The sequence below is a fragment of the Corvus brachyrhynchos genome, unplaced genomic scaffold (genome assembly GCF_000691975.1).
Source record: "Corvus brachyrhynchos isolate BGI_N302 unplaced genomic scaffold, ASM69197v1 scaffold258, whole genome shotgun sequence".
Taxonomy (NCBI): Eukaryota; Metazoa; Chordata; class Aves; order Passeriformes; family Corvidae; genus Corvus; species Corvus brachyrhynchos.
Genome location: NW_008240122.1, coordinates 1,067,566 through 1,092,475, shown reverse-complemented (window position 1 = coordinate 1,092,475; position 24,910 = coordinate 1,067,566). Strand labels below are relative to the sequence as shown.

Below are 24,910 nucleotides of genomic sequence, written 5' to 3'. Positions count from 1 at the left end.
AAGAAATGCTTAAGAAAATCCCTGCAGGAAGCTTGAAGTAGGAGCTCTGTTCTAATAGATAGCTTTCTTCCAAAAATGGAAATTCATAACACTTTTGTAACCCAGCATTTTCAAATTCAAATAGAATGAAATTATGCATGAACTCTTGCACTCTCGCTTCATTAGCCATTCCCTTCATTAGTCAGATGAGAAGGGGTAGCAGTTAATGCTTCTGCTTGTGACAGAAGTTCTCACAATAACATATTTGAGAGCTATCCTGACATTAAAGTTAGGAATGTGCTCCGTATTTAATCTGATTCAATAAATGCAAAGAAGAGAAATGATGTCATCTCGGAAGCTTTGAGATGGTTGCGTTCAGAAACAGAAGTTAATGTGTGACATCCTTTTGTCACCAGCAGAGCATTGCTCACAAAGCACTGAAGAGTTATGGTGTACAAATCCCTGCTAAGGACTGGTGCTTTCCACAGGTTAAGCAGTACCCAGTCTTCACACCTCCATCCCCATTTTCCCTTGAACACAGTGGTAAGAAGTACCCTCTTCCTACTCTGACTCCCCTATTTCTCCTGCTCCCCCCTTCACCAGTCTCTGTTTCAGAACCATTTCTTTGCACTACTGAAGTTTCTGAGAAAGAAACACCATGAACAACGTCACGCTGATGATTTGTACTCTCCCCAGGGTGCAAAATTAATTTGGGATTTTGTTCAGCAGCTGCCAAAGATCAGCATATTACTTATCACTAAAGAGATGCACAGACAAAGCTACGAGTGAAGATTGCCAAGAAATGGGCTTTGCTATGCCCACCTCAGTTTGGTGCTGTCAAGCCTTCAGCTTCATTTTTCCAATGTAATGAAACAAATTAAGTCAGCCTTTTCAGCATCAATCTCGTCCATCATAAATTAATTTTTAGGGGCATTTTCCCATGGATTCAATACAAGTGACCTGGATTCCATGCTTCTCTTTTACACCAATCATAAAAATTAACAGTTAGTGTTCAAAATGAGATCTCATACATATGGAGCATAGAATAAGATTTAGAAAAGGTTAAAAGTGTTTAGAGACTTGGGGAAAAAAGTTGAAACAGCAAATCTCTGAAAGTAACAAAGTTATTTGAAACAAATTTATATTAACACAGCACAAATAGATTAGGTATTAACTCTGAATGCACAAAAATCACATATAGTCCTATTTTCAATCAGTCTTTTTAAACTTGTAGACACTATTTTTAAATTATTATTAATGACAAGTGCTCAGACTTCAGCACAACAGCAAAATTTTTATTAAAGAGGGTGAGAGGAAAGGAGAAACTTACCATAAAGACAGGTTCTTCAGCAACACTTATCTCAGTGATTCCCAAAACCTTCTCTGGCATGGATGGTGCTGACCTCTGTGAAATAGAAGGTAGGATTGGTCTGAGGAGGAGGTTAGCAGGCCAGCCCCTACAGTAACCAAATAAACTTTTTAATTGAGGATCTTAAACAGGGTAAGAAAAAAAATAAAAACCAACCAAACAAAAACCCAAGAACAAATTTTCCTCTGCAGGAAAACACACGACGAAAAGGAAAAGTGTGTATTTCAATGTATATTCTCACTTTCTTCCTCTGGATGCCTCAGTCTGACAATCTGAATTTCTCCTCCTAAGAGCATCAGCTGCAATGATTACCACAGCAGCAATTTTTTGATGGCTAAAGGGGATGAAAATCTACAAACAATTAGGGTGATGCATCCTCAATCTCCCACATTTATCAAGCCAGCTTTGGAGAATTTTATAATGCTACATGAGCTCCAGAGTATTTAACAGGGACTTCTGTGTTTTCTTTGAGAATTTCACTTTTCCCAGGTTGGGTTTCAAAATGTTTCCATCTTAGCATGAAAATAAGGGAGGGTATAAACCAACCCTGCAGTGCTCTGGCAACCTTGTGAAAGGCTGAACCATATGTCTGTGAATGATCTGACAGGGACTGAAACCCCAGGCTTGTAAAACCAACTAGCAGACTTCAGTGCTCTCGGTGGAGGCAGGATTGATCCCTGGCAATCCAGGATTATTAGGGCTGTATTTTTTTAAGCAGAACAGGGAATGTATTTCAGCTGGATTTTAACTCTGGAAAACTCTTCTGATTGTAATGGCATTACTACCTTTCTAGCTCCCCCTTTGCTCCTTCCCTGCTTAGTTCCCCCTGCCAGCAGCTCCCCACCTTGTCCTCCAGCACACAAAGCTCTTTCTCCATCTCAGCCTCAGTCACATAAACTGCTCAGAAAGGCAGAATCCCCAGGCTCTTTGGCACCAGATCATCTTCTAGAGAGTGATTTGCAAGAGCAACACCTTCCTTTTGAAGACAACACAAAAATCACTTCTTCACTGACAGTTTCGCCCTCAGTTCTAGCTTTTACCCAAGTCAGGAATATTTTTTGCTTTATATCTGACTTGACAGCTACTAATACTGCTGTGAGAACATACCACCTGACTTTATATGATTTTGAAAGAGGAGAGAGAGCAAAGATAATAGTTTCATTATAAGTTATAAGTCTCTGTAAATCTCTCTACATCGAACCATTCCTGATCTCCCAAGAGGGACTCTCCAAACACTGAAGCCATGCCTATTTGGCAAGAACTACAGACAGGGATTTCTTTTTTAGTCTCCTTCGTCTCTACAGAGGGCAAAAATCTTGGATAAAAAACTTTGGCCCAGAAGCCTTTTTCTTAACTTGCAGCAGTTAGAGGCACAGGGATGGTTTTAATAGAGTTCTGTAATGACTCTATTGCTGCTTTTTATGACTATTTCTTGGAGCAATAAAGTGGCAGAGGCAACGATATTGAATCACTAACTTTTCTGCAGTGAAGAAGAGAGCACAATTAGTCCACGAAGTTATTTTCATTCGAAGGCCCAATGCATTTCTAGCTCCTACAAAATGCAGTAAAAATTCTTTCTCGCCTGTGTGCTCCCCTAGTCAACATCAGGAGGTAAACTCATGTTGCCCAGATACTTAGGGAATTACTTTAAATGTCCCCTTGACTTCTATTTTGTGATATTCCTGCAACAGTTCCTCAGAGTGTCCGTGATAGAGCCTATCAGTGCTCTCTGGACCACCCAAGGATCTCCTGCTCTCCAGGGAAGCGCAGCAGTAATGGGGAGCTCCACAGCCTGGCTTTTCCCACCTGTGCAAGCACAAGGCAGCGCCCTCCTGAATCACATCCAGAGGATGAATCAGGTCCCAGGTGGGATAAATTTCCCCCTATCTCTTCACTGACCTTGGAAAGGGTTAAGGCTCCTAAGTTAGGTACTCTAATTTGATGGCAAAAGCAGAAGAGGATGTTCTGCTCATACAAGTAGTTTTTTCTAATGACATGGGCCTTGCAAAATAAAGCGAATATTTTTCCCCACAAATCTTTATAAAGGTGCAGACTGAGACTGAGAGACCTGTACAAGGGCTGCGGGGTAAAACTCAAGTTCCACTGAAGGAAACTGATAGAGTTTTTACCAAAGATTCCAATGGCACTGGAATTTCTCCTACTTATGCCCAAACAGCTAGGTTTGTTGGCATGAGATCCCCCTATCTATTCAGTAGAACACTTATTACACTTTGAGTGTATCTAAAATCACTGTCTAAGCCAATCACAGCTGAATACATGATTCTCATTAACCAAAACCAAATGAGTTTCCTCTACAGTTCAGTCTTGCTACAGCTGTAGCTGTGACGTGGTGTTATGCTGTTCTCTAGTAAGGTATGTCAAAAACATAACCAAAGGGGAAATCATTTCATTTCCAAAATAAATAAATGCCTTTGATCAGTACTAACACACAAAAGGCAGGTATTTAAAGTTAAGGGACATGCAGGAAATTGGTTCCTCACAAAGCTTCAATTAGCTTTCAAATTATTTCTCACACAGTGTGTACAAATACTCCTAACCAAACTTCACTGAAAAATGGATTCTCAATACGTTTATTTACCTAATAGTTAACACAAGGATAACAACACACATGCAAATTTAAAATAAAAACATATGTGGGGATCTTTTGCCCCAAATAAGAATTTGAAACAGATGTGCTCTTTTAACTGTATTTCTTCACCCAGTGCTTTTCTCTTCACTGTTTGTATCTTTAATGTATTTTTTTCAAAGGTACAGAATAATTTATTCCCCCTTTTATCTGACAAGCATGGCTTTCAAATAACATATTCTATCTTTATTTCTTGCTGGCATAACTCATCCATATCAATTGGTGTTTTGCACAAAGGGAGCTGACTGCAGCTCAACCATAAGCTGGGATACTATTTTCATTAGAACTGCATTTAAAAATCAACATAACAATGTTGTAGGATGAAAACATTATAATATTCAACATTGTTTCTGCAAGTTCTGTATTCTTAAATCTTCCATTAAACTCATGTTTTTATTGGACACTTCCATTCTATTTCTCTCCACATGTCTTCAATAGCAGTGCCTAATGTTTCGAAGGATAAATTAGCTGCAGCAGCTTTTCAGTCCCAGAACCAGAAAATATTGGAAAGTATATCTGATGTCTCTTTTTTTTGTCAAAACTTACATTGTATCTTTTGCAGAAAAGCATTAAAAATTCAGTAAAGCAAAATTCCCTGGAGTAGCAAAACACAAGAGTCAGCTCTCTACCCAATGGACCAAATCTGAGTGAGATCTGTAAGATTCAGATTTCAGGGCATGCTCACCTACACTGTAAGTTAGGAAATGCTCCTAAATTTCTATTGGACCTAACTGGCAGGGTGTAGGTAGCCAGGGAATGCAGGGACTCTGTGTGGAGGAGGTCCAGGGCTGGTCACCACTAGGTCCTGCTTGCTCCAGCATCACTGTTGTGCACCTCAAAATGGAAGCTCAATGGCAGAGCTCTCTAACTGAATCGGTAATTACAATTTTGTGTTAATTTGCAATAAATTAATATAAGCAAAATTCCCCATGTCAAGCTGTTTTACCCATGACAAACTCAACACTTAGGAAAATCCTTTTCTGTCCTTTTTCCAGTGTTTTCATTCAGCCTTTCCAGTGTACTTGTTCCATAACAGGACCTCCAACTGCATGGCTGCTGGCATCTTTCACCACTGAACCCTGCCACACCCACCATGAGTAATTTAACCATGAGTGAAGAGAAAGTGTCTTCATGTGACACAGGGCATTTTTTTTTCTTTTTTACCACCCTTACTTAAAATCTTCCATATATCAGAATTGGGAGTTGACTTCTTCATATTTTCAGTGGTACTAGTAGCTTCAAAATACTATATCCAAAAGCATTTTACTGCATAGTATCAAAGAAGACATTACCTTGGTAACAGCTGAGCAAAACCAACATTTTCAGCACCCAGGAAATGTCAATGCTTCATATAATTGAGAATTTATAAGATAAAACATTTCCAAAAAAAAAAATTAAATTCAGTTGTTTAAAAATGTGATAATTTCATCAAATAAGGTAAGACTCTTCAAGGTGGATGTCAAAAGACTTATTTCTGGCCCAAATGCTCAAGCCTCTGGCTTTGTTGGGTATCTGATTCAAAGCATGTGGCTACAAATACTTTATCTTTTTAATACTTAAGAGTTAGAATATAAATGAAACAGGGTACTTTTTTCCCTTTTCATTGCTCTGAAAAATGCTGGAATATCATGCTGTATTTTTTTGTCCAAACAAACGCATTCGCATGATGCAGATACCTTACAAAATTTAAAGCTAACATTTAAAATCTGGCAAAGCCAAAGTGACTAAAAAGAGGGTCTTATTTAAGGGTGTCTTATAAAAATAATTTTATGAAAATGGAGAGAAGAGACAGGCAAATTCAATAACTGGAGAACTTATTAGGACCATGACTAATTTGGATACCAAAGAGTAAATTACAGTATTTTAGGAGCTTTGGCATACTTGAATAAATGCAGTTACACAACAATCAGACAGAAGGAGGAAAATGTATTACCATCCTGCAGACCTGGTACATCTCACTGAAAGTTCACAAGAGAAAACCAAGCTGCAATGGCCCTATACCAATCAAAAAAACCTATAAAAGAGAGACAGGGAGATGGCACTATAAAAATAATAATCAGACTCAGGAACCAGACTGAGTGAATTACATGTTGGCCTTTGAGAAGTAAATCGAAATAATCAGCAGAGAAATCCAAGCAGCATTTGAACACTGACCATTGGAAACTAAGAGCAGCAGCAAGTCTCCGAGATTTTTCTTTTTTTTTTAAAGTGAACTCAAGCAAAGCTAGTAAAACTTGGCAATTGTTAACATACCCCCATAACTACAGGTTTAATAATGTCCCATAAACTTTAAGAATTTCAAATTCATTGCTGCAGAGCAGCTTATGCATTCATTTTGCAACACACCCATTTTCACACTCAAAGACATCAGAAAAGCAGATTAAAGTTTATTTTTCTTTTGATAAAGAAGTTAAGCAGATTTTGGCAGCTTGCCATCAATTTGACCCCATCTCCCAACTTCCCCCCTGCCCAAATACTATAAATTAATCTTACACTGGTTGAGGGTAAAAAAAAAGCCTGAAAAACTTCCAACATTCAAGTCCTTTGGCTGAACCTCTCAGGGGCATATCCCATGGTGACAATTGTTAGTCTTGACTATCTGAGCTGGCCTTTTCCCCAAAACTCTGCCTATAGCACAAATTTCCATTTTCTCTTGGTCTAGATGTTACTGTGATCGGCAGTTTCTTATTCATATTCTCCAGAAATACCTAGCATGGCATTCTTCTTCTGGACTAGCTGCTGGTCTCACACAAGGACATTTGCAGAGTAACCTCACTCAGCTGCAGTCAGTCCAGGTTTCCACTACGAAGGGTAAGAGCAGAGTATGGGCCTGCAGAGTTAGTCCCACAAATCAGCAATTAAATGCAGGAATTATTCAGGGAGAGAAAGGTTTTAGTTGATTTTAACTGCAAGGCAGATTAGATGAAGGTTTTTATAACTTGTCTGCCTAGCAGTGAATATACAAAAGAGTGAACAAATAATACAAGGGGACTCCCACCTTACAGACACTTAAGTGAAGTGTACACAAGTTATCCTAGGCTAGTTTTTAACATAATGCTAAGCACACTGATATCCCGATCTTCCTTCGGAAAATTTAACCACTTTTTTTCTGATACTGACGCTGCAGTAGTTTCCTACAGTGCTAAATCCCCAGCTTCTTCACTTAGATGAGCAACCAACTGAAATGATTTTTCAGGACAGACCAAAAATGGAGGAAACATTCTAAGTTCCTAACAAGTCTGAATTTCATGAAACAGAAAGCTGGTTGTTACATCACTCTATGAAAAAATATTTATATTGGCTCTGGCTTTAAGGTTACATTTCTCGGTTCATGCAAGTGGCAGGAAACATGCAGAATCTAATCAAGAGATAGTCCACAAGGCTTGTTAGATGAAATGTTGAATAAAGAGTTCTTATGAAAACAAAAAGATGCAGCTCAGGAAATGAGCTTGGTCATCTCACAACTCTCTGTTGTTCCACAGCCAAGCATTGGCTAAACATTAGATTACCATTGTAAACAATACACAGGGAAAAAATTGCTATCAGGATTCACCCTAAAAGTAAGTCTTGAAGAGCACCTAAGTGACTTATGAGGCTCAGATTTATTCTTGAATCTGACTTAAGAGACTAATTCAGATCTTAATGAAAACCAGGGAATGTAGGTTTTCAAATCATGCACTTTTAAAGAATTTACTTAAAATGTAAAATATGGTTTTATGCACAAAACTGAAAAACAGCAAGAAAATACATTTACAAAATGTGAATTCAAGAAAAATCCTTTCACGTGGAAGAGTCCTTTTTATTCTTTTTTTATTCTCTTTTTATTTTTCAGTGCAGAAGGTCGGTGTTACCATAAAACAAATAACATGAAAGAGGTGGAAGAGGACAGGGGAAATTGCTCTGCAGAAGAAAAACAATGAACAGCAGTCACAAACTTCTCATGAACTCCTGAACTACCAAGTTAACCAAGGTAATCTATTGGTCTCCTCCATACTTCTAGTCCAGCCCTTCTTTCATCTCTTTGGCCTCGATGCTGTAACTTGTGTGCATTCATAAGGATGAACTATGAATTAGCACAGCGAATGTGATCTCTGAGTTTCCAGTGGGGTTCTCAAACTGGTACACATCAGCCTCAGATGAAGCATTTTTTCCAGCTGTTACAAGTGTGACAGCAGTGTCTAGCATTAATATTGTTGCCTCTGTTTTTATTTGACAGCATGACTGCCTTTACATTTCAGGGAAAGCCTGTACAAAGGGATGGCTTCGGAGCTTGGCTCCCGTATGTGCTCCTAGCTCGTAACACGGTGAAATTAATAGCTATTTTTATTTCCTCTGGCAGGGAGTTTTGCAGTCGATGTAGGATTGCATCTCCTGTGACCACAGGGTTTCTCAGATTTCCCAACAGTTTAATTGCTCTATGCTACGTGAGGTTGCATTTTCTGAGAGAAGGAGCTATCTTGTACAGCCAGGGCTCTGCAAAGCAGCCAGCATTCCTGAAACACACTCTTTGTTCAGTGACTAGTAGGGAAACAAAATCAGTAAAATTTCAGTGGATAAAGAACCACAATCAAATATTAAGCTTATGCTTAAAAATTACTGTCAGATAAAGTCAGGAAGGAAAAGAAGTTTAAAGCAAAAACTTGACTATGGAATGATTTAAGTATCTTCATTTCTGATATTAAAATTCTATAACCCCTTGATTTCTAGAAGGGGAAAAGGGGGGAAGGGGAAAAAGAAAGAGACAACCAAGTGAGTTGGATGTCTGGACAATCAATGAAACATAGACAATCAATGAAAATACTTGGTTTGTTTTTACTTTCCCCTCTTCCTGAATGAATTAATGAAACTCTTGAACTTTGGCCTCTTTTTTAGACTAGAGCAGCAAGGAGACTGCCTGACTTAACATCCCCCACAACCCACAGCAATGCTGATGGAAGATTTTAGTGTGAGAACACTGTGTGCTCATTTGGCATTGCATTCCCTAGAGGGAATATGGTAGACAGTGTATAGATTAAATTTAGCTAGATTTGGACATTAAGATACAATACTTGGTGCCTTGATAGAAAAGATCAAGAGAGGTCACTCTATGTGGTTTTCTTTGTAGGTTTATAGTGCTTTTGCTTTTCTCATTTCTTTTTCCTTTTCTTTTTATGGCATTATTGTTGAATAGGAGACAACCATTCCATCTTTCTTAGTGATGCTGGTTAGACAATATAGGAAGCTTGTGTCACGTAAATAATCAGGATTCTCTGAAGCACTCAAAGCCCTTTCAGCATGCTTCATAATTGATTTCAAGTGTCTGATGAAAAGTCAGGCCCTGTGACACAGTTCTCCTTTGGCTTCAAAATCAAACGGAGAAAAATTCCTGCCACAGGACAACCAAAACTTCAAGTCTGAGAGTTTTCTGGGGTTTCTAGTTTTACATGAAACACCACTATTCAGTAGGTATCCTCAGCACTGCACCAACTAATAACAACACAGCTATAGTTGTCTGCAGCCACTGCCTTGCAGACAATAAAAAGACTCACTTTTTAAGAGTGGTGCCAACAACAGTTTCAGGTCATTTCCCCACTGGCTTTTCCTGTCTGGAATGCCTTTCAGAGTTTTGGCTCTGTTGACACTGCAGGTTAAATGAAACAAAAAATCCAAACAGAAGCCACAAAACTCAGCAACTCAGTCTTTTTGATCTACCTAAGTGTTTTTAAGCCTGCTCATCACCATGGGATCCAAGTACCCCTTTTCACATTTCAGTGTTTCCAAAACGATCAAGTCATGGTAAGACCATAATACTTGAGTGGCTGTTGCAAGAAAAGACTCCTTTAGAGAAGAAACAAATCCTTTTCCCTAGAAATAACCCTGAACAAGACAAATTAGAGGTGGAATAGGAGAAAAAATAACACGGCTGTTTTTCCTTGGCAAAAAGATTAGTAGAGTTGGCAACATATGGAAGCAGAGTTGTAAAGAGTTGGATGAAAATGCTTTCCTCTAACCTTCAAGTGCAAAAAGGTCACAGTTCTTTCAAAGAGCTTCCCTTGGGATAACATGAATATGGATCATCCCATACTTCATGGATTGAATAACCATCTGAAAGGAGAATAATTTGAGATAAACTGAGATTAGTTTCTTGCATTGACATCTGCTTGGAAAATCTAGTACAAGGGTCATTTGGCTTGCTATGTTAACGATAATACTGCCAACAACCAGTATCTAAACACTGAGAAATTTGTAAAGATCTGGCACATTACATCCTGCTTAATAAATTCAAAGATTTGAACATGACAGCGTATTGTAATGTAGTAATATAATATAGTAAATTTGCAGAGCCAGATTCAACCCATAAGGAGACCCAACACTGATTTCAATACACATGCTTACTGCAATAATGCGAATTATTTGAATACGTACTTAGCCAAATGCATACTAACAGCACTACATATGGAGTGAAGAAAAACTGTGCTCCTTTTTTCTCTGTATTTTATGTAATCATACATATTTGCATTTATATTTTTGCAATAAGAAAAGTATACATTTAAATGCAAGGCAATATTAACTGTTGAGAAGACCTGGCTGGCATGCTTTAGTTAACATGAGTTAACAAAATCACAGTCATTTCAAAAGAGGCATGGTAAGTTTTTGACGAAAGGAAAGCAGCCAAATCAAAGAGAAGATCTGCTTGAGTCACCCAACACAGACAAACTGGTCAGGGGACAATGAAGAAAGGGACAGGATAACCACCAAGCATCAGCCTGGGAGAGGCAAGTTAGTACTGGTTTCTTGATTCCCCCACAGCAAATGGTGAGACTGATCACCCACTGGTGTGCCTGAAAAACAGCTCCCTGTCTTACGTTGTTACTTGGGGAGTCAAAATGAACATCCAGGATAAAAATCCTCGTTCTGGAAGTTCCATTGGCAAAGTTTTACCATACGTCCTTCCCACAGAAAGACGAAAGTTTTCAATTATCAGAGATTAGTCATGGTATATCCGCTGGGATGGGCTAACCACCACGGTCGTCTTTTCACTCCCACAGAACACCTGATGAGAAGGCTGTGGACAGAGCAGGAAGGCATCTGGAAGGGCCACAGGCTGGGCATAACATTGGACAATCCCTATGCTTCCACAAGATAGAAATGGAGAGGCATAAAAGAAATGGGCATAGACTAACAATCGTGTTCTTGTTCCAAAAACGGAGCTGTGCAAAGAGTGAAAGTTTTCTCCAACAACTACATTCCTCTGTCAGTAGCAAACGTGGGAGAAGTGACCCAGTGCTGTTTTGTCATCCAAGACACAAGCATACCTCTTTGGGCACGTAGAGAGAGTTGGTGGAAGCGGAGGGGGAAGCTGGGCAGTGTGGAGAGATGGCTCGCTAATCCTGTCAGGAGAAAAAGTGTTTCACGTCACTCAACAGCATCTCCACAGGGCAGTTGCAGGAGAAGCGCTGACAGCCCCTGAAAGGAATCACAGTCAGTCATCCTCCAACAGGAAGAGGTCGGCTTTGACATGAAGCTTATAGGGTGGGGGAGATGAAAGTGTGGGGGAGGGACATCTGGGCTCCATGTAGGATTTCACCTTCCTCAGCCCTATGAGCAGTCCCGCCTGCTTCCAGCTAGCCTGTCCTTTCTGACCCCTTCACGAAGCAGTTCTGTAGCTCTCTCATTTCCCAGCTTTCAAAACTTAAACTTGCCAACCCTGCTGCCAAAAGCAAAGACAGAAATAACATTGGAGTTGATAGCTATTTCAACCTAAGGAAGAGCTGCAGGGACAGAGCAGGGGATTCTTGCCACATGTGACACAGAGTACCTACCATACCACAGCACACGCTGATAAGTACATTTTGCAACCAATTTTACAGACTTAGCCTGCTTTTCTTTAGACAATGTTTAGTCACTTTCAGTCAGTGGTGCACTTGAATGATTCTCAGCAGGAGAAGCAGTAAATAAGTGTAGGCGAAGAGGTGAAACGTCTACAGAAGGGATGAAGTCACCCAAGGCATCAACAGGGTTAAATAAGAATGCACTTTAATCACATCATAAATGTCTACATTGGCACAGAGTTACCACCTCCAATGTAAAAATCAGAAATCATACAAAATAAATGTTATCTACGTTCTACCTGGCAGCCACAAATCTTCCCTGAGTTCATGGGATTCATCATCCCCACACCATGACAGAGCACTCCAAGGGACAGGGTGTTCAGCTGTGGCCAAGGACCTAAATCTTCCTCCCAGAAGACACTTCATGTTTTTAAAACACAAAGGTGCCTGGGTTAGAGATGGGCATCTGGAGTTTTACACAAGATATCCCTAACTGTCTAGGAGGCTTATACAGCATTTTTACTGCAGCACACTGCCTGCTTAGTGCCCCTCTCCCAGGGGCAGCAGCCACACATCCCTCTCAGAGACCCTTGTCCTTCTCTCCTAGCCCTCAAAACCCCTTGAAAGAGACAATAATTCTGGCCTCAAAAAGCAGGTGAAAACTGCTATTTTCTGATACATGACATCATATGGGGCAGCCCCTCATCCATCAGTGGGGAATAAAATTCAGAGGTCTGTCTGCTCCTTTGCTTCAGTTGCGCTTCAACATCACTTTTTCCCTGCTTTGGTGGATTAAAGCTGAAAGGCTTTACAGGAGATACGTCTGTTACAAGGATGTAAACAATAAATAATCATAGGAAAGAGAAAGAAAGACTGATTTATTGAAGACTATTCACTTTTATAAAGTAAATAACTGAACTTTCAATTTAAGTGGACATTTTTACTGCCAAATAAATCTCCTTCCACAGATATGAGAAGAGACTTCATGTAGTACACGGAAAAGGAAATGCTAGAGAAATTCAGATAGTGCCAGTGAGCAGACAGGGCCAGACTCTTGATAGATGCTGTTGGTTTAGACCAGCCTAGGATTGTTTATATACTCATCTGCCATTGAATGACAGTACTCTATAGTAAGATATAGCAGACATAAACAAATTGCTGTTGAGTAAGGGAAAAACAGCCACATGCCTATCCCCAGCAGCCTTCACATCACAAAAACTGCAAGGACCTTGATATTTGCTTTGCCCAAATATGGACCACCAGGACTTTTGAGATAAGCTCCTAAAGTTAGGTACTGCGTCTATTTTTACGTTTTTAAATGTCATACTTCTTCAAAAAACATTTGACTACCCAGCAGTTCCCCTGGACCACAAAGAGAAGTGGCAACTTTCAGCACTAGATAACTGATCTATCTTTGTGGATTCTGATGGAGATGGGACTGTGGACTGATATGCATATCCAGAACCAGAGCTCAGGAATGTTCAGTATTGGCCACTACCTGCCTTGTTGGGAAAGTTCTCCCAAAGGACCAAAGGTCAAATTATGGTTACTAGACAGAGAACCCCACTGTAAATGAGAATGGACTGATATATCTGATGGGCCACCACAAGAGCAATATTTGTACCTGGTTTGTTACCTGAATCAGGTGCTACATTTGGACACAACCAGTTTCTAGTGAAGATGAATGTGACCTGAGTTTCTTATCACTTCCAAGAAGTGTTCAGGCCAAAACCTGAGGTCTTAATATCCTTTGCCAATTTCTGCTCTGCAGTTTCTATACAGTGCCGTGGTAGAAATAACACCATTTTCTTGGTCTACATGGATTATTTCAACAGCCTAGAGAATTTAAAACCTATCCTCCTTAATTTTCACCAGCTACTCCCTCTAACTGTCCTTTTCCAATGAACCAAAGCTTATTTCTTTTTGATCTCATTTCCAACAAATTCAAAGTACAGTTGACATTCCCTGAACTAACATAACAGATATGGGTATATCTAAAACATGTGAACTCAGGAGAGATTTGGAAAGTTTTATGTATGTGAAATAATTGAATTCACACACCACTGACTTTTATCTCAGAGGATGGCCACACAAAATGCTGAGTGTGATTCCTAAGTGATGAGATACTACTGCACTCATTAGATTTCCATCTGATCTGATGGACAATCTTAACAATTTTATGGAATGTGATCTATCCCTCAGGCTCAGAGTGAACTCTGACAGGTTGTAATTTTAAAGCTCCAAAACATGAATTTGTGGGAGAGACTTGCAAATCTAAAAAGTTTTTGTATGAATAAAACCAGAGAATAAGACAACTATGGGAGAAAGGCGAGGAGGAGAAAGAAATATATCATGCATATTTTTTATATTTGTTTTACTGTTGTACTTCACTTTATTTTCAATTAGTCTACCTCTGAGGCTTCTTCTATTTGTTAGCTTAAAAATTAGTAATCCTGACTTCAACAGTAAAGAGCTGCTTAAGATTATTCTTCTTCCAGGTACAAATACAATGGATCTTCCAAAATACATAGTAGACTTTTTTAAGTTGTGGCTGGTGAATTTCAAGAGCTCCCCCTGCTTTGTGACCACATACAAGAAAGCCACATTTCTATAGCCGAATCAAGCAGATTGCAGACTTTTCTCTAGACTTGGAGCAGGCTTTGAAGTCAGAGACTCAGAGTGATGAAATTAAAATGCAATAGGACATTAGTTCACTGAGTTCATGTACCAGCAAAAATCTGTTGTAAGATTTGAAACTGAAGTTAAAAGCACAGTAAAGATACAAATTCCTGCTAATCTGAAACTTTCTCTTTCTCACCTTGTCATAAAAGCCCTTTGTGCCTGTAGCCACAGTCCCTTATCTATCCTGCAGACTCTGCCAAAAGGAAGCTGACACCTCATCAGAAGATATCTGAGGAGAATGGTACTGCTTGAATCCTGCCTCTATCTTCAGAATGATATTTTTGTCTATAAGGGATGGCAAAGGATTTCCACAGGCAGATGAATCATCAGAAAATGTAAGCGAACAGCTCATAAAGAACATGTCCTCCTCATAACCAGCCAGTTGGTTTTCAGTTTCATGTTCTCATTTTTAAAAAATACAAATTCAGCTGCAACTGCATCTTTGCCTAATGCCTCTGAATTCCACTTCCCTAACTGCTACCCTGGAATTAGAACCAATTTAATAATCATTATAAATGCAAATAGGATTTTTTCGTTCACTGCCAATACTACTCTGGTAGCTGCTGTGGTAGTTGCATAACTTTACAGCATTAAATGTTAGCTATCCCCCTTAGCAGAAGCTGAGCACTACAGTTTTTCTAAAGAGATCAGAGTAGGCAAAGGAAGCCAGTGCTGTGTGTGAGAGACTTAAGCCTGCTCAGCTACCATGTGGTGTCTGCAGCTCCTGTAGGACCTTGCAGGGTAAGGCTGAGCAGGCACCAGTTATGCTGCAGTAAAAAAGATACACAGAGTAAATTTTAAAATACACAGAGCCACTTCCTGTCTTATTCATTAGCAATGTTTCCTTTTTTTTTTTCCCCTCCATGTGTTTACATGCCATTTCTGCAAAAGAAATCTTGGACACCTAAGATTTTTTGCTCAGTCATTGGTTTTGACCCCTTGTGTATCAAAGTGCAACTTTTCATGGATGCCCTTTTATTACAATATTTGATTCCAGAGAAACAGTTCAGCAGAAACAGAGGTAACGATGAATACAGAATAATGGAAAATGAATGACAGGTAATACTGATCTTTATTCAGGAGCATGTTTTTAAGCATATAAGCATATTTTAAGCATGAGCTTTTATTGTGCATGGCACAGTCATTTAAAATATAATTCTCCTAAATACTCAGGAAAAACAAAACTTGCAGTTAGCAAACCCTTTAAGTGTGTGCTTACCTTTAAGCCTGTAGAAATGTTAACTGGAGTAGTCATGTGCCTGGAGTTAAGCATGCTTAGAAATACTTCACTGGACTCAGAGCCAAAATCTGTTTGCAGTATGGTTTGGGAATAGCAAAGGACAGAGAACAAAAGGAACAGTTATTCAGAATTTGGACAAATAGCTGTAAATACATTTTTTGGTGTTATTAAGTCAATATTGGCTCTGCTCAGCACACACTGACTGAACACACAATCCTAACAATCACAGCTGAAAAACACAGACCATCGACGTTTATTGATTTAGACAAGATCACTCCTCACAGGAGAGTGAGCCTCTAGTTTTACAGACCTTTTAATTCCCTGTACACCATTCCTTTCCCTTTTACAAATCTCCTGCTGTGAAACTCTAATGCACTCTTGAGACACTAAAAATCATGGAACTAGCTCTGCAAATTGTCCATCAGCCAAAAGAGGAAGCAGCTCCCAAGACCAAGGAGTTTAGTCGCTGCTATCCATGCTGTTTTTGTCTAAAAATAAAGCAACAGAGTCACCACATACCAAAAATTGAAATGTTGTTGCAAAAGATGTAATAGCTGCATATCACTGGTTTTTCTAGTGGTATTACCCTTTAGCCATCTCTCAAGCCCCCATAAAAAGTACCCAGTATCTGGGGTGTCTACAGGAAAAAACCATTAATTTCTTACTTTCAGCAAATCCAATATTTCATGCAAATGGAAGTAATTTCTGCAATACAAAAAGTCCTTTCAGAAAATGCTGAGCTGATTAGTACTATGGAAAAGTGGAACTAATTACTCTAGTGATATAACAAAAAAAAAGAAAAAATGGAGTTAAAAATTAAAGCCATCCAATTCTTGCAAAAAATAGTGGCATATTTCCCACATATGCAGCCTTTGTGCAACTGAGTAAAAGTATGAGCAAGATAACCACAAACCTCCCGAACCCATAAATGCAGGTCTCATTGCAAATCCTTAAGGACCAGGAATGTATCAAAAGCCTGTACAAAATGTTCACTCCTAGGCTCGATTACTCTTCAGGAACTCCCCAAAAGGGCCAGTTTGCTCCCGAAAAATGAGGTGCACCAGCACAAACCTTATCTGTTCTTCCAATCCCATGTGAGCTCAAGGCAGAGACCTTTTGCTGGCCCTTCACTCCATGGTAAATTTCACCTTTGGAAAACAGAGGCCATGGGCTTGTCTGAACAACACGCGCCCCTTTTTTTTGAAAGAAGACTGTCAAGGCTACAGAGCCAACTCATTAACCTATCCCCCAGCAGTTCCATCTGGATGGTCTTATCTGTAGGAATCTGGCCTTTCATTTATTTTTTCAACCACCATTTGTGACAGAGTTTCTTAAAAAACAGACTCATGACTTATTATTAGCACATGGGCAGGTCAGCACACAGGTTTATTTGCTGTTAACCAACATCCTAGCATGCTGTGTTTAAAATTTCCAGAGGGACTGTGAATAGGCCATAAAAGTAGGAGGTTGAATTCCTGAAGGTAAGAGCTTGTGATGGGACCACTGTCAAACCAACTCATACTTTCCTCTGATAACCCTTGAAAATCACTATGCAAAGACATACAGTTCAAACATATGTGAGTCCCTGACAATTCCCTTTTTTAAAGGCACTTTGATGACCGGCCTGTAACACTTCAGCTGTGCCACTCAGGGAATAACGGGAAAAAAATAAAGCATCAAACTTTGAAAATGTGCAGTCCATCCAGAAAATGTAAAAGAAGGGAAGAAGCCAGGATCAGGAGAGAAAGGAAGGGAAAGACATAAGAGAAAAAGAAAATATTCCCACTAAAGCATATGCAGCACAATGCCTGCAGGCTATTATAGAGAATAAATACTCCCATCACTCTTGTCAGGGGCAAGCCCTAAGAACAGGGTTGTGACCAGCTGGACACTGGGGACAATGCTTGGAAGGCAAGATCCCATTTTCTACCTGGCATGTCTATCAGATCTCAGGCCATTCAGAGCTTCACCCCTGGAAACACTCTCCAAAGTAGCTGTGCCCCTTATTTTTGGAATATCACGCATGCACACAGCTGGACACCACATCCCAGGAAATTATTCCTAGTGGAAGAAAAAAATACAGCATCACCTCCAGAAAGAATTATCCACTCATGGCTTTCATCTTGCGCAGAGCACTGAAAAGCCTGGAGAGAGATAAATGTCTGTTATACAGGGATTTACACATTTCATCCAGACAATTGACTTAAATTTCAAGCATGAGGCCAGAATTGATCATTTATCAAGTTAATCTTCATGATATATTTAGTGTCTAACCATAATACCTTCAATTGCTTTCACAGTCAGCAGAGACTGGGCAGGGGGAGAGCACCTGTTAAGAATCAAGAACTGAAAAAGAGCTGTGCAGTAGATTGGAGTTATAAATACTGGCCTCGATCCTGCAAACTCTTGGCATCCATGGAGAGCCAGTGTGAATGAAGCTACAACTGGCTGCCTTAGTGGTCTGATAATTGTCTATCTATATTAAGCAGGGACCATCTTCTTAATTCATTGTGAGACAGGGAAAAGGATTAAATGCTCAGCCATGGTCCACTGTTTCTAGCCTCATGAAATGAAGCAGAAAAAGAAGGTAACTTGATTACAGCAGTGACTTAAATTGTTTTGGTATCCAGCAGCTTCCTTTCACCACTAGTGTCTTGATGCTTAGTCATCACTAAGAAACTTTGGGTTTGCTTCTCACTCATTGTATTGCTCCTGCCAAAAGCAAGTATTAAAATATATTCATATAGTCATTGATTATTCATTAATCATTGATGAATCCCTCCACTCTCATTTACAAGATAGCTTTTTTAAATCATGAGCTCTTTCAGCCTATTAATGGTCAGAATCTTATTTTCTTTCCTGAAGGAATGAAAGCATAGTCTTGCAAGTAATATTTGAAACCCACAGCACCAGCTAAAACTGTGAAACCTCTGACTAAAACTGAAAATTTAGTAAGTAAACATCTTTAAAATGAAATCAGTCATTTCCCAAAGTTCTGCGTCTTAAAATTCAAAACTGAACATTTTAAATTATTTTTATCTTTGCTGAACTGAAGTACAAATACCAGAGAAAATACTCCAAACTCTATATGGGGCTTACAACTTAAATCCTGCTGACTTTTGGTAAAACCTACGCTCCTGAATCTCCTGGATAGATTTTCAACAAAGCTTTGTCTTTTTTGGAAATGACCACTGCCAATTTTTAACATTTGCTTTGTTTTTCAGGCTATCCTTCCTATATGTGATATCTAATTTTATTTTAATTGTTCTCCTAGATCAGTTTAACTGAAAACAAAGAGAGTAAACTGTTCATTCTTAAAACCAAAGGGTCCTGTGTGTGCCATGGTAAGTCTAGAAGAGTGTGTGTAGGCCAGTTTCTTGGTTGTCTGTAATCATCACACGTCAGTAAGTGCTGACTTACAACAATACTACATGCTGGGGGGGGGAAAAAATGACCCCTTAGATCTCTAATTAAATCACCCTCTTCCCTCCCTCTAGCTCTACCCTTTCATTTGATGACCACTTCCAGAACCAGTGGGAGGGGGGAGGCAGCTACTGGGGATCAAGCAGAGGAATGGAGGAGGCTTCGTGGGTTGTTTCCCAACCCACACGTCGTAAAAAGTGGCTTTTCATTCTGATTTTGTACAACACCTCGACACCACAGAACCCTGGATAAAGACAGGGTTTTCAGCACTCCTGTAATTCAATTAACAGACTTGGGGGCCACTGAAGTTATTCCTTGGTGTCACTGGGAGACAAGCTGGGGGGCTGCAGCTCTACAGTCAGATTCAGAGGAATACAATTACTTCCAGTCCTGACTTAAATATTGGCATTGATATAGTGACCAATTGTAAGGGAGTGTTTTCACTGCCCAGATGAATGAGAAGCTCACATTCAAAATCATTGCTGCATGGAGTGTCTAAACTGAACTTTTACATGACATTTTGCCTTCAGTTCAGTAAGCCCATGCACAGATCACTAACATGTGAAAGTCAGACACTGAAGAGAGACTAAACCTGTAAATTTGCATTTGTACATTTCTTAACTCTCTGGGGTGAGATCTGGATTACCTCTGATATGCAAAAAAAAAAAAATTAAAAAAAGAATAATGATGTCAGGGTGAAAATTCCCACATGGGTAGCAGTGAAACAATGTTGTTTTGTCCATTTATACTCAAGAATGGATTTCACTTCAAAATGGGGGGAAAGATACAGGATCTGCATTAATTACAAGCAATTTGAAAAACAGCAAGAAGTACAAGCCAGGCTACACAAGGTAGATGAAAGCTACTTTGGTCTGACTTTTGCTTTCTTTTCTGAACTGCTGCTTGCCTAAGTGGCAAGCAGCGGAGGTCAGAGGCCAAACGAAAAGGATAAGCGTCAATGGGAGGCCCCTGTGGTGTGACACAAGTGCATAGTGGTATATTGTCCACAGCCCATGAAGAACTTGTCAACAGCTCCATGAGAATCCCTCAAAGGAGCGTCTACAGTTTCATTGCATCCTGCTCCCTGGAGGCAGTGGCAGATACCCAGGGAAGCAGCAGCTATAAAAGCAGGATGGCTCTCTAGGAGTTCTGCTGTCTTCGAGTATTTGTTTTTATATACTGGCAAAAAACATTATCAGTAGAAAAGGCTTCCAAATTACTGGGAAGTTCTACTCAAGCAAGAATAGCTAGATCAAAATTTAATTATGCCTTACAAAGCTAGATGTCAAAAATACAAATAGTATTTGCTAAATTGGCTCGTATTTGCTAAATTGGCTCATATTTGAGCCCCTGCAAAACCTTCTTGTGACATCCCAATGCCCAGACTCGCACTCTCCTGTGAATCATGGACTCACCTAAGCAGCACATCAGGCTTTGATGAACCCAGGTTTCCTGCAAGGGAAATAACCAAGACATAGTGTCCTTTTCATGAAAAATTAAATATCAAGTTATCCTCTGAGATGCAACCTCCTGCAACAGGCAAGCTCTAATTCCTTCTCCCCACTGCAGTTATCAAGGACAGCATGAAAAGCATCTACCAATACATGATAATGGTCGGATTTTTCAATCCTGGTATATAGCTAATGGAGTTGAGCAGAAGAGAACTTTTCTCATAGTTAAGGAGAAATTCTGCCTTTCTAGAATAATCAGTTTAAAAGTATGCAACAGCACACACATTGCCTTTGTTCTGGTTTTATATAGCTCCTGGAACAACTGAGTAAGAGCCCAGGAAAGGGCTTTTAGGCCTAACATCATACAAGTAATAAATCATCGTCCTGATTCTATTTTGAACAGAAACCAAAAAATAAGCTTGAACTGAATTCCGTCTGTAACAATACAGACAATAAAGAGGTTCACCAGGAAAAGAAATCAGAAGAAACTAAACAGCATCTGTTTGGTGGATAAGGCCCAAAAGCATTGAGGATGGACATGCAGTCAGGTTTATTCATAAAGAAACAACAGGACTAATCAGAGAGTGAAAGTGTAGGGGAGTAAAAAGTGAAATAAAGTAACATTTTGTCCTCTTGGCAGTGGATTTTAAAGAAACTGCATCTTGTGTTTCTGTAGAATGGGTAAGAAATGGGTTTGGGGTTGCAAAGCTCATTTTAATGAATCTCTTCTGTCTCTAAACGATTCAAGCATTCTGTATTTTCTACCTTACTCTCCAACTCTCCCTTAATCATAATTTTAAACACAATAAAATATGCAAGAAATGAAGACGGATCCCAGTATCCCAGTCACGTAACTTTAATGCAGTGAAGGAATTTTTGCCATCTGAGAGGCTGAGTCAGATTTCTGTATTACTTTTAACCATTTGTAGCTGCCTACAGGCATTTCTGTCAAGTTTTCTGACTTTCAGCTGCATTACTGCAGATCAGCTGTATTGAAATAAATGGGGTTATGGCAGCATAAACCGAAACACAGAGATTAAGCAGACCCTGGCACTGTAAACATGATGCCATTTGTGAGATGAAATGTCACATGTTTACATCCACTGCTCCCCAAACCAGAAGAGCTCAGTCTGTCTCACTGAGCAAAGCAAAATCGAGAGCAGCAAGTTTTTGGAAAATTGACTGGCAAGTAACTAAACCATAAGTCATAAATATTAGAAGATGAGTCAAGCTTCTCTGAATGAAATACTGCCCAAATCATAATAAAATAAATACTTTATGATTGTTAATAACAACAGTAATATACAGTTGTTTTAACTTCTGAGGGGTCTTGAAAATGCTGGCAAATATCAGCCAGCCAAGCCTGACAGCATCCCACACCTTCAAGAGACATTCAGAGACACTAGAAGCAGCATTTTCAACTGTGAGTTGAAACCAAGAGAATCCAACTTGAATTAAGTCTTGCTGTTCTCAATACTGGCACCTGCATCTCCTGTTGATCCTAGCAGGAACTGTGACTTCTTCAAATCTATGAAAATTTGGGTTTCAGACCCAGGCCAAAAGCTGCCATTGGAGCACAGTCCCTCTGTTCCAAGCAAGGTATTTGCATGCTTATGCCAGAGCTGAGTAGACAATGTCCAAGAGGAGTCCCAGTCCCTGGACTGAGGGGTCAGAACTTTTGTCTTTGGAGCCTACTACAATTTAGTTTACATCTTAGCATTACAAGCACTCAAATAAACCTTGGCACTTGAACCCACATAGCTATAATTCAATCCCACTCTTAACACTAAGCTTCCCTAAAAGCAGCCTGCCCAGAGAGCAGCTGCCTGCTGAGAGCTGCTTGCTCAGGGAAGAGGAGCGATGAGGCGAGCAGGCTCACTGGGGAGCACAGGCCTGCACTGAGCCATGCTGCTGCTGCCACAGGGGAGCAGCTTCATTTGGGCACACGTGAAGTGTATTGTGCTCTCTGCACAAAGCCATGCTTTGATCAGCTGCCTTTAGAAACCTGGAGGAAGCCCCTTTTAAATACAGTATTTGAACCTTTGGCGATATCTGAAAGTTTCCTAGTAGGATAGAAATGCTTAGGAAATCACAACTATACTCACCCTCAGAGGCCTCATTTACTGGTTCTGTCTTGTGAGTTCATTCCCCAGTTATATCAACAGGAGATGGATGTGGAAGCTGAAGACCTTAAGGGATCACTCTACTTCTCCTCTCTTAAGGCTCAAAGCCCTAAACAGAAGGGCATCCAAATTAACTAGACACAGCTTTCAAATCCACTTTCAAAACTGACTGGTCCTGTTCCCTCCACCCCCTTTAAGGTCAAAATTTGCTTCAGCTTGTGCAAGCAGAATCAGGCTGTTTGTCCATCCCCACAATGATAGGATCAGCCCTAAACATGAGTAGTCTGCTCTGGCTGCCACAACACACCAGCACATGATCATTTCTTACAGGCTGTGGTTCTGAACAGAGCTGAATTCACTCCCTGGGATATTCAGTGCTAATGCAAGGAAGGAGAAGGAAATTGGAAACTTTCTTCTGCAAATCCCACGAAGTATTCCATAGGGTTTTCAGAAATGATAGAAAAAGTCGCTCACAGACCTCATCAACTGTTAAGGGAACACAACACAGAAACAATAAACCCTTCAGAGTTCTTTGTGGAAAATGGATTAGAACAGTCTTTTGAACAAAAGCATAATAATCTGGCCTGTGAACATGGGATGTTGGCTGACTTGAGGGAAAACCAAGCAACTTAAAGGTGCTGCTAAACTTCTGCTCCTCTGTCCCGCTGAGACTATCCTGCAAAAAGCCAGTCCTGCATTATGACAGGCAACTTGACTTCATTGGATGATGGGCACTGTAAGGAGATGCAGAATGGAGAGAAACTAAGCAGAAAGAAAACAAAATTTATTTGAGTTTTATTCACAAACCCACCAATCCCTGGAAAATCATAGTGTAGAATAAGCACTGACCTCTAAAAATGAAAACCATGTTGAAAGGACTAAATGTCACTGTAGAATTAACAGATAAACAGAATCTTTCCCTCCAATGGCACCAGTACTATGTGACTTTTAATAAATTATGTGAAAACAGATTTACAGGCTCATGCCCCAAACTTATGCCTCCTTTGATAAGAAAACATGCAAACATAATGATCTAGAGAAGCAAATTAAATTCCCAGGACTGGATCATATTCAGAATAAAAACAAAGAGGTTCTTCAAAAGCTAATCTCTCAGAAGTCTCAGCACAACATGATACTCTCTCAAGGTGCAGATTTCTCTACCTTGCTGCTTAAGTATGCTTTACTATGCAGAGCATAACAATAAGGAGCTTTTTTCAAATTCAGTTAAAAGCTAACAAATTATCTTAAATGACAAAAGAAGAGAAACAAGACCCTAAACCATGAAATTAGAAGTTGTAGGAATCAAATTCTCAGACAAATACAGAGATGTCACTCTACTAATTGGCTATTAGATTCATTGACTTTACTAAAATCTAGCATAGTGTTTTCTTTATCAGCTATGTCAGGCATTTCTGAATAAATATATTCAGATATCCAAAGCAACACCTGCAATGAAAGGAGGTGAACTTTATCATTACACTGACCTGTAAACAAAGCCAAATGCCAAGGGTGTTCCAGGGTGCATCACCCTAATGAAACTGGAGCTGGCAGTTGCCTTCCTACTAATTTCTCAAAATCCAAAACATGAACCCACAGGATTTACAGACCCCCCTCCCCAAAGCCTTCCCACTCACACCCTTTCCCATAGAACTTGCCTGCAGAAAGGACCAGCACCAAAACATGGGAAGCACACCCCATTGTCTGGGCCTGTTACAGCTGCCACCATGGAAGTGCTGCACAAGGAACCCCAGTGGCAACAAACTTGCAGACTGGGTTAAGTCAGATTGGGACTTTATCTGGTAGTGAAGACAGAGCTGTAGATGTCTTATGTTCTAATAAACCAAAGAAGCTTCAAGTTCATATCCCTCTGGGGAGGGTTAACTTCCATGGCACAGCAAGAGGGTGTGAGAGCTGCTCTGGAGCAGAGGAGATCTCTGAGCTCCCTTCCTGAGTGCTGTCAGAAAAAAAGAAAATATTAAATACCTGGCTCCCAGGCTAGCTTCTTCCTACAAACTTCTCTGCAGAGCAATCCCAATTTCTGAATCGGCAAGGAAGACCTACATAGGCATATCTTGCATTCTAGAGGCATCATGTCAAGCGCATGACTGATGTTAGTCCAGCTGGTCACTTCAGATCAGTTACAAAAGCACCAACAGAATTTACTTTAACAAGTAAGAGTTTCTAC

The 24,910-nt window shown here is 39.9% G+C and overlaps 1 long non-coding RNA gene across 2 annotated transcripts in view; it reads right to left on the bottom strand.

Annotated features, from left to right (window-relative positions):
- The window catches only part of LOC108449241, a 71,862-nt gene that overhangs the window by 39,706 nt on the left and 7,246 nt on the right, over window positions 1-24,910 (bottom strand). The window contains exons 2-7 of one of the 2 annotated variants that reach the window (XR_001865394.1): window positions 20,567-20,603; window positions 17,659-17,872; window positions 15,708-15,796; window positions 11,291-11,441; window positions 9,986-10,079; window positions 1,310-1,384 (exon numbers count right to left, since the gene is read on the bottom strand). This is a non-coding gene — a long non-coding RNA (uncharacterized LOC108449241). Of the gene's footprint in view, window positions 1-1,309; window positions 1,385-9,985; window positions 10,080-11,290; window positions 11,442-15,707; window positions 17,873-20,566; window positions 20,604-24,910 lie in introns of both variants that reach the window. The other variant, XR_001865395.1, reaches the window with a different exon arrangement.